Here is an 18,231-nt window from a genome sequence, read left to right as displayed (position 1 = left end):
CAAGAGAAGCTTCCCTTGCTCTTTGGTGACCCATATGTCATTCAGTGCACACGAGGGTTAAAACCAAGCTATGACCCATGTAACCTATATGGCATTTTTTGTACACAAGGATCAAAATCAAGCAATGTGGGAGATCAATGCACATGAAGAAGCCTCCTTTGCTTTCCAGTGACCCATATGGCATTCAAGTACACATGAGCATCAACACCAAGTGATGTGGGGGTCCTTAAGCCTAGGGAGAAGGCTCTCTCTGTGCGGTGACCCATATGGCATTCTATGCACAAGAGGTCAGAACCAAGCAATGTGGGAGGTCTTATGCCTAGGGAGAAGCTTACTCACTCTATGGTGACCCATAGTGCATCCAAGTGTGCATGAGGGTTAACACCAAGCAATGTGGAAGGCCTTACATCTAGGGAGAAGCATCCTTTGCTTGGTGGTGACCCGTACTGCGTTCAAGTGCATATGAGGGTCAACACCAAGGGATGTGAGTGCTCTTAAGCCTAGGGATGAGCATCCCTTGATTTTTTTAGACCCATACATTGTTTAGTAAAAACTAGGATCAACACCAAGCAATGTAGGGGCCCATAAGCCCAAGGAGAAGGTTCCCTCGCTCTATGGTGACCTAGATGGCATTCAAAGCATAGAAGGGTCAAAACCAAGCAATGTGGTAATTCTTAACCCTAAGGAGACCCCTCCTCACTTAGTGGTGACCCATATGGAATTCAATGCACATAAGGGTCAAAACCAGGAGATGTGAGAGGTCTTATGCTAAGGGAGAAGCCTCCTTCACTTGGTGGTGACCCATACTACATTTAAGTGCCTTAGAGGGTCAAAACCAAGCAATGTGGGAGCTCTTAAGCCTAGGAAGAACCCTTCTTCACTTAGTGGTGACCCATACTTCGTTCAAGTGCACATGAAGGTTAACACCAACCGATGCTCTTTGTCCACCACCATAGTGAGAGGCCTCCCTCACTTGTTGGTGACCCACATTGTGTTTAACTAGACATGACATCAAAACCGATTGATGTGGGAGCTCTTTAGCCTAGGGAGAAGCCTCCCTTGCTTGGTGGTGACCCACACTATGCTCAAGTATGTTCAAGGCCTATGGGGGCTTTGTAGCCATCAGAGAATGATAAGATGGCTCATCACTTCATGGAGGTCCCTCTCACTTATTGCTCACAGAATTAGAAATAGCACAAAGTTAGAAGTATCCCACACCTGCTATGTTGTTGGATGGCACCTTGCACAAAGAGTCGGTGGCCAAGTTCCTTCATCTACAATGTCAAAGGAGCAAGGGTGATCAAGCAGGATTGATGTAGGAGCATGATGAGAGTAGATACACTAGATGCAAGAGAGTACACATGATTGAAGGAGGTCAAGAAAGCATGAGTGTAAGGCACTCCATAAACCATAAATTGTTTGCACGTATACACTCAATGTTATCTCTTTAAATGATAGATCCATAATGATAGGGACATCCCTTTATAGGATTCTAATTTCTATCTTTTTTTTTATACTAATGATACAATGGGCCACAACACTATCTCGCACAAGGATGGACAACCTAAATCGATCATCAAATAGTGGGAATCAATGGGCCACAACACTATCTCGCACAAGGATGGACAGCCCAAATTGATCATCAAATAGTGAGAATCAATGGCTCAAATATATGTGGATTAGTGGGGCTGTTCTCAACCAACAATACTTTATTATTGCTTTGTATTGAATCCCTAAAAATAAACATGTGTCTCAATAGTGCCCTACATCATATCCCAATACGGAGCCATCCAAAACAAAGCCAAAAAATATATCATGTTAATGCAAAATCACTTGGTACTTTTAGTGCCCACACCCTTAATAGGTTAATGCAAAATACTCGATCCTCATGTTGTAAACCAGTTAGTACAATAGCTCCTCCAAATTGGACTCTACACACATTTTCTAGGTTTCTTACTCTTGCCTTCACCTGGTCTTCTCCTCTACCTCTCACCCAACTAGCCATATGTCGAGTCCTCATGTTGACCCTAACCCCCCCCCCCCCCCCAGAAGGAGCGTATCTCTAACACGCCCCTACCAAGAATTTGCTACCACTAAACAAAGACTTTGCCAATATCACTTCCATTGTGGCCTATTCACAAGTAATGTTAATTTTATTTCCAATAAACACCCTCCATCTTTGCATATTTGAGATTTTTTGTCCCATGGTGATGGTCCTCCATGCACCAAGGTTTCACTTTGGTGGACAATCTTTTTGGGTCACCGCCGAGTGATCTCTAGCATCCCATTTTCCATGGGTTTCTCTATTGTTCAATGGTGGTCCTTGTTCCTTGTTTTTGACTCTAACAGTCCCCACCAAGTAATGCGTGAGGCTAACCATTGCTAGAAAAAGCCTCACAACCCATGGCCAAGAAAAGCCTCCCTCACTTAGTGGTGGTCCACATTCCGTGTCTTCGAGGCCACCGCCAAGTTGTGTGTAGCCACCCTGAGTGAGGGGAAGCCTCTATGGCTTGGTGGTGGCCCTCATCTAGTGTAAATGTCTATGAGGGACACCACAAGTAGTGCATGGCTACCCATTTCCAAGTAAAGCCTCCATCCCTCAGTGGTGACCCTCATCCTCTACTATTGTCTTCAAGGGTCACCAACAATATTTATGATTTTCCCCCCATGGTGATTATCCTCATGCCAGGGTTTTGTTTTGGTGGATGGTATTTTAGGTTCACCATTGAGAAATATGTGGCAATCCATTTGGCACATGCTACATTCATCGCTTTGGTAGTGGCCCTTGTCTCTTGTTTTTGACTTTGACAGTCCCCACCAAGTGGTGTGTGGGTAATATGTGGCAACCCATTTCTCACATGCTACATTCATCGCTTTGGTAGTGGCCCTTGTCTCTTGAGTTTGACTTTGATAGTCCCCATCAAGTGGTGTGTGGGTAACCAATGCCACTGGAAGCCTCACAACCCATGGCCAAGAGAAGCCTCCCTTGCTTGGTTGGTGGTGTAATGGAGGGAAATACCTAGTGTCGCACTGACCTAAGTATAAAAGGTGTGAAGGACATTGGCATGGTACGACTTTTTAATATACATCTATCCTTTCACCTTCTTCACCTTCTCTCCTATCCTTCCATGGTGGCTGACAGCCATTTCTCTCTCCTCATCACTTCATTTCTCTCTCCTTCTCTCCTCTCTATAGTCTTTCTCTCTCCTCTTGCACCTCTTCTCTCTCTTCTGCACCCTCTCTCTGTCCTTTCCTTCTCTCTCTCTCCTATCCTCTCTATTACAGTGGTATCAGAGCTTCAGTCTTTGATCCAGTCTTCTCTCTCCTCCTCACATCTAGTTATAGTTTTCAAAAAAAAAGAAAGAGAAACCCTAGTCAAACAGGTACAGGAGCTGTAAGGAAAGTTAATGGAGTACCACAAGGTACTGGCAGCTTTCTTGGACTCCACACAAGCTATGGCAAGAGGCTCAATTGAATTTGGAGACAAGGAGACAAAATGGTAACCTGCCTTTAATTTTGAGGCCATAAACCACAGTAGTAGCTAGCAAGTTCAAAAGTTGAAGAGAGCAACGAGCAGCCAAAGCAAATGGTCTTGCTCTCCAACAATGCACACAGCTCAGGCCGCCGAAGGCCCTTTTGAGAGTGGTCTGGTCTGAGCCATGATCCGCTACCTCACAGGGGACTGCTAAACTTTCTGCCGACCCCAATTCTGAACTTAGAGTTTCCACAATCGGAGCAAAAGTGCCTTCTTGTCCATGATTCTATTACCTCATGTCCATCATGACAAGCAATTGAACATGCTGTGTAGACCCCTACATTTCCCTCAGGGCAGCAGGTTATGCACGAGAAGATAGTCTACCGTGGAAGATATCCCTTAGGTTCCATCAGGATTCTCCATGGCACCTGGTACACACACACGCACACACACACACACACACACTCTCTCTCTCTCTCTCTCTCTCTCTCTCTCTCTCTCTCTCTCTCTCTCTAAACTGCAAGAAGCATGGACTAATCGACAACAAAGCTATGAAGTTGCCGCCATGTCCAAGCAACATCACGACTGAAGTTTTCATGCATGTGGAGGAACGTTAGCAGTGCGCCATTCCTTGGCATCGGCCCTATTTGCCCATCTTTCCTCCATCCAGACCACCTACATTTGACCTTTGACATGCCTTGGTAACACTAACAGCCCTTTTAATAGCAAGAGAAGCTTGCCTATACTTGGATTGGGCCTCAGCTGGAGCAGTTGCGAGTGTGATACTTCTCTGATATGATTTCCTCACATCAGGGCTACCCTTCACAGTGATGGCTCACTTAGAAGCCCTTCTCTATCCAAGAAGAGTGAGCTGCGGACTGAGTAGTCTCGAGCAAGAGATGCAGAAATAGACCGGGGGTGAGGCACACGCAAAAACTCAGGAAAAATCTTAGTTCTTACTAGCCTTCCTCTTTGAGCATCATCCTTCTTCTCAACCCTTTCAGAAATTAGGGCCCACGATGCTCTTTCAACAGACCTTTTGCTGGAAATAAGCTTGTTGGCAAGGCTTGGCCCCTGTGCAGGTCTGGAGTGATCAGTACAATTCCATGAGATAGGTGGGTTGAAAGCTCTTAGCAATGCGCCCTTCCTTGGCATCGGCCCTATTTGCTCCTCTACCAGTTTGAGATGTCTCCTATAGCCACCACTGATCTAATAGGTATAAACCTCCCAGCTTAAGGAAGCGCTTTAGAAGATCAACCTCCTAGGTGCATGTTAAGGAAATGAACAAGCATACTTTATTATTGGAGGCGGTACTATCTTGGCAGCAAGCCCTCATTCTGCAAGTTCTTGCATGGTTGTCTGTGCAGCTCCCCATTGGCAAGGACCACATGACATCCACAATTGTTGTCTTGTCGATGGTGGGCCTTGACAGCAGAGGAAGAGGACTGATCATCTTCTTCCATCATGTCTTCTTCTCCTTAGATTCTTCAAATGGGCAATCAAGCTATGTTGTTGACATGCTCCCATTGCACTGGTGACCATTTGCAACTGTACCTATGTGAAAGTGATCATCAGAGTTTTCTGCAATCGTCTCGTTATAAGTGTAAAATGTGTGGGAAGTTGTATACAAAGATGGACCAGAATGTTGAGGCTCATCTACCTCAAGGTTTGTGAGCATATTTTCCAACTGGTTGCATAGAAACATCAGTCTCTACTATGAGAGGACCACGCCAGCTTCAAGGATACGTTGAGGTGGGAATATAAAGAAGGATGGTTCTAATCTCACAGCTACCATAACTTTGTGTGAGAAACTCCAAATGGGATAATTGAGGTATCATTATGAATCCCATGAGATGTACTTTCAGCCCATGTGGGTGGGGCAGGGCTGCAATCAGGTCAGGACCAAAACTGTTACAAAATAGAGGACTATCCAAGAATTACTAGTGTGTTGTCCCAGATGGTACGACTGGAGAAAAACAACCATAACTTCCACTAGGGAACTCCGATCGGGGCAAGTAAGGTGTTGGCACAGAGCCCTCGAGGTGTACTTTTAGTCCATGTATGGAGGATGGGGCTAAAAATGGACCAGGACCAAAACTGGTACAAAACAAGTGGCTGTCCAAATGTAGACTGTAGCCCAAAATAGGTGTCATGGTTAAGTTCCAGCCACCAATACGGCCTCCTTGAGGTGTGGAAATTCATCCAAAATAGATGTTGGGCACCAAGAGGCTTCCTCTATTGGTAGGCCTTGCCATTTGATCAGGTATTCATGTATGGAACGGGTGTGGAGTTGCTTTTCACGTTGCCCAATGACCGCTTCAGGAATATACTGGATAAGGCCCTCCTCATCTATGGGTGGTAGCTCCTCTACATGATCTTTGGGAGAGCCAATGAAAGGTTTCAATTGGCTCACATGGAAGACATCATGGATCTTAGTAGTGGGAGGGAGTTGGAGACGGTAAGCCAAGTCCCCGACCTTCTTAATGATTTTGTAGGGCCCATAGTAACAGTGTGCCAACTTGTTGCAAGAGTCGTCCTTTAGTATAGCATAACAGGACTTGGGGACCTTGAGGAGTACCAATTCACCCTCTTGAAAGTCGAGGGGTCTTCTTTTTGCATCAGCATGGAGCTTCATGTGCTCTTGAGCCCTTTTGAGGTCATTGTTGAAGTAAAGCTTGCATGCGCCAACTCTTCTTTTCCAAGGGGGTTGAGCTTTTCATTGAAGATCATGGTAGGAAGGGGCACCCGATAACCATACAATGCTTCGAAGGGAGAGACTCCAATGCTCGAATGAGTGGAGTTGTTGTAAGAAAATTCAGCCAAGTGCAGCCATACATCCCAAGAATTCTGCACGTCATGACAAAAATGTCGCAAATAGGTTTCAAGTCACTTATTGACTCTCTTGGTCTGCCCATCCATTTGGGGATGATAGGCTGTAGACGGAGCCAATTTGGTCCCCATGGAGCTGAAAATCGTCTGCCAAAACTAACTCATAAATTTGGTGTCCTGGTCATGTACTATGACGTGGGGTAAGCCATGCAACTTAAAAACGTGCTCCATAAACTGAGTGGCAACTTGAGATGCTGTAAACTGGGATTTTGTAGGGATGAAATGGGCTACTTTAGTGAGTCAATCAACTACCACATATATCCTATCCCAACCCTTCTTGGTTGTAGGTAAACCAGTGATGAAATCCATAGTAGTGTGGGTCCATTTTCCTTCGGGGATAGGTAAGGACTACAACAATCCACCCGGTTTAAGAGTGCTATCTTTATTTTGTTGACAAGGCACACATCTAGACACAAAGTCTTTAACATCCCGCCATAGGCCTTTCCAATGGAAGCTTTTTGAAACTTGGTCATATGTTTTGAAGACCCCTAAGTGGCCAGCAATCGATGAATAATGCATCTCTTCAAGGATCCTTTGGGTGAAAGGAGAGGCATGGGGAATCACAATATGGCCATGGATCCAAATGAGGCCGTTGTGGAGCTGATATTGGGAGTTGTCATCCATAACACCTTGCTGTAATTTCTGGAAAAGAGGGTTGAATTCAGCATCAAGCAAGTATGCCTCTTGTTTCTCTTCAATCCAATCATGGCGGAGTTCAGTGATGGATGAAACCTTGCATGCCCACATGAGAGAGAGTGCATCAGCCACTACATTGTCCTTGCCACGGGTGTGGGTAATCTCAAAGTCATAGTTTTATAGGGTAGCCACCCATCTACGTTGTTTGGGAGTGAGGTTGGGCTGAGTCAAGAAGTATTTGAGCACACGGTGGTCACTTTTCACCTTAAATCTGCTGCCATACAAGTAGTGATGCCACTTTTTGATAACATGAATGACTGCCAACATCTCCTAATCATAGACATGCAACTCTCTCTCTTTATCATCCAATTTTTGGCTCTCAAATGCTATTACCCCGTGTTCTTGCAGCAAGATTGCACCAATACCCCGTCCACTAGCATCACACTCGATGGTAAAATCCTTTGAAAAGTAGGGGCATACGAGGATGGGGGCTGAAGTGAGCAAGTCTTTGCTGAAAACTACGGTCAGCCAATTCATCCCATAGAAAAGCCTCTTTTTTCAGCCTGTCTGTTAACGGGGCTGCAATTGTGGCATAATGGTGAATAAATCTCCGATAAAAAGAGGAGAGGCCAAGAAAACCACACAAGGAGGTAGTGGTAGTGGGGGTGGGCCACTCCCGAACACATTGCACTTTCTTAGGATCATCTTGGATGCCTTTTTCACTAACAATGTGTCCCAAGTACTCAACCTCTATTTGCATGAAGACACACCTGCTTTCTTTGGCAAATAGCTGGTGCTCTCTTGGTACATCAAAAATTTGCTTGATATGCTTCAGATGCTTATGCAGTGACTTGTTGTAAATGAGTACATCATCAAAGAATACCAACACAAACTGGAAAAGCCATGGCTGCAATATTTTGTTCATTGAGCTCTTGAAATGCTCAAGAGAACGAACCAGGAAGCAAAATCTATGCTTAGCATAAGGAATCATCATTTACGTCCTCACTTTCTTCATCACATGAGAGTGCCATTTTTGCAAGAGAGAGAGAGAGAGAGAGAGAGAGAGAGATTTGAACGTGAGAAGGTGTGTATGATGGGATGCACGTCGAGGGTGAAGAAGAGGAAGAGGAGATGCCATAAGACACACCCCTTCACCCCACGACCCACAACCCTATTTTTATTTTCGTAAAAGTGTAAAGTTACATCTATTAAGGTCTAAAGCTTTCTACGAAGCACATGGTTTTATAGTCTTAGCCCATTACATAATTTTGCAAAGGTTGAGCTAACAAATACGTTATTGAGAGAGGTTTGGTCGAGGTAGAGGGATAAACTTGTGCTTGTGTTTTGCCTTATTTCCTGGTTTATCATCTCGCCCACATTGAAGAGTGAAGCATCCCCGCAAAAAATTTTGAAGAAAAGCCACCATCAGCACATAATCTCTTTGGAATTGGTAATGGGGAAAAACTCGGTGATGAAGAAAAACTTGATGAAGCCAAGCCATGACCATTCATGATCAAACTAGGGAAGGGACCCTTGCTTCATATCTTCCACACTACAAACTTTACATAGTCTTCAAAAAGTAGGGCTCTAATTCCAATCTTTGTATCGAGGGTAATTCACACCACATGGGGTGACATGCTACCATTAAGAATTGGCATGTGAATGGGGTGCTAAAGTTTAATGTTTTCTTTTTCATATCGTGATAGATAGAAAAATTTGATGGATTGGATCATCTGAGGAGCCGAGGGAGAAGGAGAGGGAGGCATGTGAGAGGGAGGAAGACGATAATAGGAAAGGGGAGTAGGTGGAAGAAGGCATTCGATGCTTCCATGATGAGGGAGGAGGCATTGTGGTTGGTCAGACAAGGATGATGAGGGGTGAGCAGGAGAGCAGATGGTGGCGACAGGGCAGATGCATTGTGGGAAGGATCAAGATGATTATGGGAGGAGAAGAAGTGGAAGACGCCTGTAACCCGAGGAGGGGGGAATGATTGGTTGGGCAGATGTCGGTTGCTGGTACGTTGACTGGGATGTGAGGCCATGCTTGGATATGGCACAAAATCCCTGCATCCTCCTCACCTTGTAGTTCCCCTCTCCATACATCCTAGACCTGCTAGAGGAGCACTTTACTCTTATCCATTCCTATGTCGATCCAGCTAGCTATATGTGTCATGACAATAGTGATGATGTCCGTCAATACAATGGCGATGGCGATGAGGACACTTGGAAATGGCCCTTGGCCCTGCATGCCACTTGTGTGCATGCCCTTATTGGTATTTGCACCTCTACTGAGCTCCCCAACTCCGTGCCAACCTTTGCCTCAGCATCTATCCTGCCATCATCTTTGACCATATAGACCTTGCTGCTTGTTGCAGCAAGGGTGTTGTAGTCAAACATCTCCAACGATGACCTTGTTGGCCTTGCCAATCTCCTGATGCTGGCCGTAGTCCATCGATTGTTGCAATGGCACCCGTCTCCAAGTCGCGAGTGGTGGACCAGTTTGTTGCTCCCTAGAGGGAACTCCAAGACGCATGGACCATGTCTTGGATTGCTTCCTTCATCCATTGACGAGCATATTTTGGTTTGATGAAGAGCCAGGTTCCCCAGCTGTGCACCACATGAAGATAATTTTAGTAGTTGATGATGCCAGGTTCTCGCAATGCCCCCCATATGAAATGCTCAAGAGAATGAACCAGGAAGCAAAATCTATGCTCACGCTAAGCATCATCATTGAGAAAGAAGATAGGAATCATCATTTACGTCCTCACTTTCTTCATCACATGAGACTGCCATTTTTGCGAGATATATATATATATATATATATATATATATATATATATATATATATATATATATATATATATATATATATATATTTGAATGTGAAAAGGTGTGTATGATGGGATGCACGTCGAGGGTGAAGAAGAGGAAAAGGAGATGCCATAAGACACACCCCTTCACCCCACGACCCACAACCCTATTTTTATTTTCGTAAAAGTGTAAAGTTACATCTATTAAGGTCTAAAGCTTTCTACAAAACACATGGCTTTATAGTCTTAGCCAATTACATAATTTTTCAAAGGTTCAGCTAACAAATACGTTATTGAGATAGGTTTGGTCGAGGTAGAGGGATAATATTGTGCTTGTGTTTTGCCTTATTTCTTGGTTTATCTGCTCTGAAATGTGGCGGGTGCATTAGTGAGCCCAAATGGCATGACAAGGAAATGGTACAAGCCACGGTTATTCCAAAAGGCTGTTTTGACTTCATCACCCACCCTCATTCTGATTTGGTGGTAACCAGATCGCAAATCAATCTTCGTGAAGTAGCGTGCTCCCTTGAGTTCATCAAGCAAGTCATCAATTTGAGGGATGGGGTATCTATTTTTGACGGTGATCTTATTGAGATCATGGCAGTCAATGCACAACCAAAAGGATCCGTCCTTTTTCTTAACTAGTAGAACCGGAGAGGCATAAGGGGAAGAGCTAGGCTCTATGAATCCCATTTCAGTGAGCTCCTTGACTTGCTTTGCTACTTCCTCTCTCTCACATTTAGAGAGTCGATATGGGGGTTTATTGATGGGCTTGGCATGGGGCTCCAAGTCAATCGGGTGATCCATCGATCTCTGAGGGGAAAGGGTAGTGGGGGGGCTGAAATAGGTTCTCATATTCAGTCAAAAGCGCTTTTAGTGCTGCATTTTGCTTCCCCAAGGTGCGTTGGTCATCATTATCCTTATGCAAATGCAAGACAAAGATTTGGGAGTGTCTCTTGAATTCCTTTTTGAGTTGTATTGCTGTTATAAGCTGAAAATCTAAAATTTCTTTGATTCCCTCCAACTGTACAAGCTGCCCATGCATTATAAACTCCATATACAACTGAGAGAAGTCCATAGAGATTTTTCCCAACTGCTGAAGCCAATCACATCCCAAAACAACATCCACGGGGCCCATATCAAGGGTAATTAAGTCCACCTTTGCTGTGTAATTTTCGGCCAGCACTTCCTCATTTCCATTGGCCACTTGAACTCGAAGAGGTTGTTGTAATTCAGTGGGAACACATGTCAAATGGCCAAGAGTCAATTTATTCACAAAACTGTGCATGCTGCCACTATCTATGAGGATGTATACACTCTTGCCATCAATGTTACCATGTACTCGTAGGGTGTTTGGGCTCCTACAGCCGGTCCATGCATCCATAGAGATCGAGCAAGCTGATATAGTGGTGAATGAGGGGTTCCAAGGGTCATTCCCAAGCATGCCATCCATGGGGCAGCCACCGGGGTCAAAAGGGAACCCATCCGGTGAGTCATAAAACTGATCGGTATCAAGATCCTCTTTATATTCAGCATTTTTAGCAAGTGTCATCATGGGAGAGTTGTCATGCAAGTCCTCTTCTAACTTGTCACTATCTTCTAGCATATACATGCTATTAAACTTGACAATAGCGTTCTTAAAGGGGCATTTGGATGCATGATCAATCGTGTACTTATCCCTGCCTTTAAAGCACAAGCCTTTGGCTTTTCTATCTTTGACAACTTCAGGAGGAATGAATTTTTGACCGCTAGGACTGAAGCCATTCCTTGTCTTATTTTCATCATACTTTGGGTCACTTTTGGAGGGTGGTGATGTCCTAAAACTGCCATATTTCCTTTCAGCATTAAAAGTGGTGTAAGTAGGGATTTTGGGGCTGCCAATCCCTGCATTGTTGCTGCAATAATTATTAGCATATGGGGGTTGCTTGATAGGGTATCTTTCCTGTCTTGAAATGGGCTTCATGCCCTCATTGCAACGGTATTTCTGACCATAGCGTTCAGCCAATTCTATGGCTGCAAATAGGGTGGCTGGCTTTTGAGCCATTACATCAGCTGAGAGATGCACATCTAGCCCATAAATGTATTTATGCAATTTGGCCTCATCACTAACTGCCTCAACATACATGGATAGGTTCATAAATTGGTTGGTGTACTCCTTCACGGTGAGATTTTGTGATCAAACTGATACCATTTCCTAGCCAAGAGTTCTTTTTCCATCGGGGAGACAAAAACTTGGATCATATACATCTTGAACTCTTCCCAATCACAAAACTACTGATTTTCTCTTTGAACGAATCTCCACCATATGTGGGCAAAACCTTCTAAATGAAGGGAGGAAAAAATAATCTTTGTCTCATCGGTACGGGGGTAGATGAGAAAATAGGCTTCCAATTTAGAGGTCCATTCCTCTAGTTCAGCTGGGGATGAGGACTGCCCATTGAATTTAGTAAACACAATCTTGTCACGCAGCTCATTTGGGCCTTGCTACCCATGAATGCCATGTGCTACATGCTGCCCATACATGCCTTTCTGTCCAATCCCCGGCTCTCCAAAATTTCCATGGGGGCCATGCTGCCCTTGCATTACATGAGGACCAAATTGCCCATTAGGACCTTGCTGTCCAAAATGTCCATGCTGCCCATTACCATATGCATGCTGCCCATTGCCATATGCATGTTGCCCATGTACTCCATGCATTCCATGCTGCCCAAGATTTGCATTGGAGCCATTCCCCTAAGTGTGCAAATAGCTTTCGTTACGGGGGAGTTGGGGTGCCAAGGATGGGCTCGAATGATTCGTAACGGGGGAGGGAAGGAGAGGCTCATCATGTCGAGTGGAAGGCTCACCCATCTCATATGTGCTATGGGGAATGCCATGGGTACTACCGAGACGTTGTGGGCTACGCCCGGTCTCCAAGGGGGGAGGGCGGTTAGCCTCACAGGGAGGGACATACTCCTTTGGTCGATCTTAGGGGGGGCAATGGCGGGGATGAAGGCGCCCATGCGCTCTATGAGTAAGTCCATCTTGGCCATCATCTTGGAATGACGGTGATCTTGGTGGGCTTCCATCTCCCTGTGGCGTTGCTCCATCTCTCGATGTCATTCGGCATGATGGGTCTCATGTTGGCATAAGGTTTGGTTGAGCAGAGATAAGCGGTCTATCTCAGGGGCACCCTCTTCAAACATGTCTTCACAATCCTGCTGGGCTGAGCTAGGATCGTTCATTGAGGCATGGGAGTCCCTTATTTCACACTGAAAGTCTTTCTGGGCCTTTGCTTTACCCTTGTGGCCTGCCATCCCAAGTGCAGTCCACCAGACCCCTTGTTACAGAAATGACAATATCTTGAGCTAGAAAGCTTCGATCGCCAAAATTTTTGATTCAAATGAAAGCCCTCAATCCCCTCTATGAGATTATGTAAAAATGTATCTGACAATAAATGATCAGGGCTTTGCTGTAATCACTTTTTGTGGGCTAATTGTGTAGGACTGTTGCCTGTCCCATAGTACCTCTGGGCACAAAACTGAGTGTAACTCCCAAACCGTAGGGCAGAATAGGGAGGTTTTTAGTTTAGATCGAAGGGGAGGATGCCCTCTTCGAAACAAGCTATAGAGCCCATCCTCAATCACAAAGAAGTCTTTTCTGTAATCAACTTTTGTGGGCTGACTGTGTAGGACTGTTGCCTGTCCCACAGTACCTCTGAGCACAAAACTGAGTGTATCTCCCAAACCATAAGGTGGAATGGGGAGGTTTTTAGAACCATTTCCATAACTACATACCTTTCCCTTCTTGCATTGCATCCACCATACATTTCCAAGTGATACATGACAGTACCAATGCATGTGGAGGACTGTAGATTCAAATGATTAGGGCTCGGGCTATTCCATCAAATGTACCTGCACCTACAATAATTCTTGGGCTCCGGATCACCAGGAGGTGGGCAAAGTTCCCCCTGGGCAGGTTTGTGCACCCCTTTAGGGTCTTTGATGGCAAGGGGGGGTCAACCCTCTTTTGTCTTGCCACCTTGCCTAGCATCAAGCTTTTCCTCACCCGGAATATACATGGTAGACATTTATTAATTAAACACCCAGCATGAGATGCATTTCAGGAATCAAAATTTTGGGCTTTTCATCAAGTGCATGGAATTGGAATGGGGAATAGGGATAGAGAGCTTACCGGTAGTGACTCACTGCCTACTCACCCTTATACAATGGATTTTTTTAATCAATTCTTGGCTCAGTCAATTCACAAGAAGCCAAACGGGTTATGGGTAAGCAGTAATATAATGTCAATGAAGCTTCAGCATGAGTAAAATCCATTCCAATGCCATAAGATCAAAGAGAAGTGACTGGGATTAATATTCAGCATGCATACAATGTCTGGGACTTCTATTATCTACTTGGACTCATACATTCTCTCAAACAAGTGGATAGGATTCAGCAAGAGGCTTAAATGGAGAGAATGAGAGCCAAGAATCAGTTACCTTGAGTCTTTTGGAGAAGAAGGTAGCCACTAATGCCACTTTAGTCCTTCATGAGAGCTCCAATTTGATCCCGCATGCTCCATAGCTCCAAAATGGTTGTGCTCCGTCAAGAAAGGGTGAAGTCAAGCTTGGGGAAGGATGGCTCAGGACCTTCCCATGAAGAGCTCTTGCTGAAATTGAAGCTCTACTCCCATAGCCATGGCTGCCCACAAGTGCATGTCTTCAAATCTTGCTTCTAATCTTCTTCCCGTGCTTCTTGATGGCTGAAATCTTGAGCTAGGCTTGAAGAGGGACTCCCGGGGACCAAGAAAAGACCAAAATCTTCAAGATTTTTGAGCTTGATGCCAAGGTTCCATGGCTGCCATGGACTGCGCCAGATCAGGGTTTCTTGAAGTGGAAAGGGGAGTCCAAGAACTGAGGAGGAAGCCTTCAATGCTGCCCAAGAGACTTGCCAAGAGCCAGGAGTGAGATTAGGGAGGAGAGGAGGGCTGGGGGGGCTATCCAGCAGGCCAAGAAGCAGCCCATTTTTTGCACTGCAAATTTCGAGGCTCCTCCTGGGGGGTTGGGGATGACCACCCAGCTCAGCCTTGCTTGTTCAGTGGCTCCTGAGCTTTAGAAGATGAAGGGGAAAGGCTCATGCTTCATTGAAGAAGGGGGAGAGCAAGATTTGAGGTTGGTTTCCTCCATGGGAGCTTGTAGGCAGCTTGTGGAAGGAGGAGAGAGAAGGTCTTCTTGAAAAGTAACTGAGCTTTTGGCCTTCTCTAACTGTGCTACCCTCCTTTTTGCCCAAAACCCTCAATAAACTTGCATGAAAATTAGTGATGACCTGTCAAATTTGTCTGCCCGACTCTAGATGTGTCCATGGTTCTTGGGAAAGCTCCAAGAAAGGCTGCCATAGTCTTCAAGAGGGCTTACAACCTGCCTGAGTACTCCTGTGTACCTGTGAGAGAGATGTAACTGGAGTTTTCTAACTGTGGGAAACTGTGAGAGCCCTAAATCTATGGGAAAAGAGAAGGATCAATGACAAAGCTCTGATACCACTTGTAATGAAAGAGACCTAACTATCCTAACTAAGGTGAAGGAGAGAGAGAAGGACTACAGGAGAAGAGGGAGAGGAGAGAGAAAGGCAAGAAGAAGAGAGAGAAAGAGGGAAAAAGGAAGAAGAAGAGGAGGAAGAAGAAGAAGCCATGGAAGCTTGAGAAGGTGAAAAGAGAGTTTCTTGATAATTTTTGTGATGCCTCAAAATACCCTCTTACACCTTATATACCGTCAGTGTGACTGGTATGTTCCCATGCCATGTTCCCGTAATCCCCGTTCATTACATTTCCTTAATGATTCAATGGTTTCCTCCCCTTCAAATTGCATGGTGTCTAGGAGAGTGTTGAGGAAGGCATGTTATTGGGCTTCCAAAGTGATTTCTGTGGCCTCTACCCTACTTTTTGTTAACACTCTATTTCCCTATGCAAGGGTCAAGCAGCTCACTAGGTCTTTCACTCTTTTTTAACCATTCATTGGCCCTTGTTTGCATCTCCTCTAGGCTCTTGTTTTGCCTTCGTGCTAGGGTCACTAGGGTCAGTTCTTTTGTGCTTTTCACTTTTCAATTATTGTCTCCTTCTCCTTCTTCAAGCATTCAATCTTTCTCGCTAACCTCCCTTGCTCTTCCATTTCTATCATCAGCATACCCATAAGTTCATCCATTTATTTTTTATGTTCCTCCCCTTTTAGGGATTTTTCTGCTTCTAATAATGCGAGTTGATCCTCCATGGCTTGTTGGATCTTGCCCATTTTCCCTATTAGTTCTTCATTATGCACTATGAGGAGTTTGTATTGCCTTTGCAAGCCTATCAACTCTTAATGTTCTCTCTCAATCGCCTTCCTCCACTTATTCTCTTCTCTTTCTTTAGCCTTGAGTTCTACTTTCAACTCACTTATTTCTTTCTGGTAGCTTGCCACTTGGCATTTTTTCTATAGTTGGGAGGTTGCCATGGCCTCTTTTTCTACCTCTAGCTCTACAACTGCGATTTTCTTTTCTTCTTTCTCCCTCAGGAGCTCTTGAACATATTCATTGTAGTGTGCAGACAACGTCAGAGCAGTGGGGGTAAAGGTTGTAAATGCTTCTATTTTCAGCCTTTTGGAGTCCTGTCTGGACTCCGCATCTACAATTGCCGGTCTTTTTGCTTTGATTATAGGGGTTCCTCCACTTCCACCTTGAACTATTTCTTTGTTTACCAAAAACTACTTGATCTAGGGTTATATTTTCAGCAAGCTTTGGTTGTTCAGGCATTCTTCTAGTTACCCGTTTTGGAGGGCCAGAAGAGGAAGGCCCTGCTTCATCTTCTCTTCTTCTCTTTTCTTCAATCAAGACTTCTTTATGATTAACGTCAGCTAAATGTGCAAAGGCGAAAAAAGAATCTACCGGTTCTTTCCAACCAGTTATTCCTCGAATGCACTGATTGGTGTTAGCAAAATCTTCTTTGGCTGCTTTATCACGTTCCATTTGATCTAGTGCCTGCATCCATAATTTAGATTGCACATTAGCTTTACATGCTTTCAAACTTGATTTAATTGGCTCAATTTGCAGCCCATAGGTAGCTGCATCAATTGTTGCATAGGCATTCTTTACAGCTAAAACTTCTAATCTTTTCTTCCTTTCACCATTGCCAAAATTTGGCTCCAGTGGAAGACCAGTTTCAGCTGCATGAATTTTTTTGTCTTTCCAAAAGATGAGCTTTTGTGCTTCAGCCTCACGAAAGGCAGAACAATCCCTCTTATCATGTTGTTGGCTATCACACCAAATACAGTGCCTCTTAAAGCCTTCTCTCATGGGTCTTTGAGTTGATGAACATCCTCGTTCTTCAACTTTGACATCCAGCTTCTCCACCTTGGAACTAATTTCTCTAAGATTTAGATGAAGGTCACACATGATTTTAATGAGTTCATCCATGACATCATTTTTAGAAGGAACAGAAGAAGAAAGAGTTGGTTGATTAGTCAAAAGAATAGAAAATTTTGAAGGTGGAATAAGCTCCATCAATGGAGTTGTTGAAGTTGAAGTAGAGCCCAATCTTAGTCGCAGCCACCCTCTTTGAGCAATCATGTTAAGTGCATCAGTAACATCTGTCCATGCAGTCTTGACTCTTGATTTGGAGAATGTAAAAATTACATGGTGTAGCAAACAGAATCTCAAAAAGAGATAGAGAGTACACAATAGATAAGAGGAGAATCAGTAAATTCTTTAGTTCCAAACAACTGATACAAATATGGCTCTGTCCACCCGTGCGCTTCCACTGTGTGAAGCTTAGATGGCGATCTAGACAGAAGATAGGTGAAGAGCTTAAGGCTAGCTGAAACAACAACTCTAACTCGGTGAAAGATGAATGATCGATGGTGGCTGCCAAGGGGTTTAGCTTTTATAGCCCGCGAAGGCTGTTAGGTTGGCCTGACCGACCTACCATATGAGCCTCCACTAGTCGGCCAGGGAATATTCCAAGGAATATTCCTTTACCATCGGGCCAACCCCATCAGGGGGGCCGTTGGCCCCCCCTGGGACCCCCTAGCCGGGGGCTGCTTTTGTGGCCCCCGAACCCCAAAATAGGGGCCCCTTTTAACTCCCTTACCCTGCAACTCGATGCAATGCGCCTCAAGTTGCTACCAGCTTAACCACTCTGTCTAACCCAAAGATTAGGCCCACAACGGTCACCTTTTTGCCATCCGGTCACATAGACCTCATCTGATATACAAGTCAGGACTCAACCAATGTCCGGGCTCACATTTGGCTTCTCCTCATAATGGGGGCCTTATAACTTTGAGCACCATGGATCATTGCTGGCACCTAATGAGGGTGGGGCATTGATCATATATAACAGCCCCCTCAATGTCCACCCATAGGTGAACTATCTCCTCGGCCCAATGCCGAGTCTCTGAAGATGATCTTGAAGCAAA

This window comes from Lygodium microphyllum, chromosome 27 (assembly GCF_053477565.2).
Source record: "Lygodium microphyllum isolate KBCC chromosome 27, Lygodium_microphyllum_v1.1.10, whole genome shotgun sequence".
Classification (NCBI taxonomy): domain Eukaryota; kingdom Viridiplantae; phylum Streptophyta; class Polypodiopsida; order Schizaeales; family Lygodiaceae; genus Lygodium; species Lygodium microphyllum.
The sequence above is the reverse complement of the archived record's forward strand: the minus strand, read 5'-3'. Positions refer to the sequence as shown.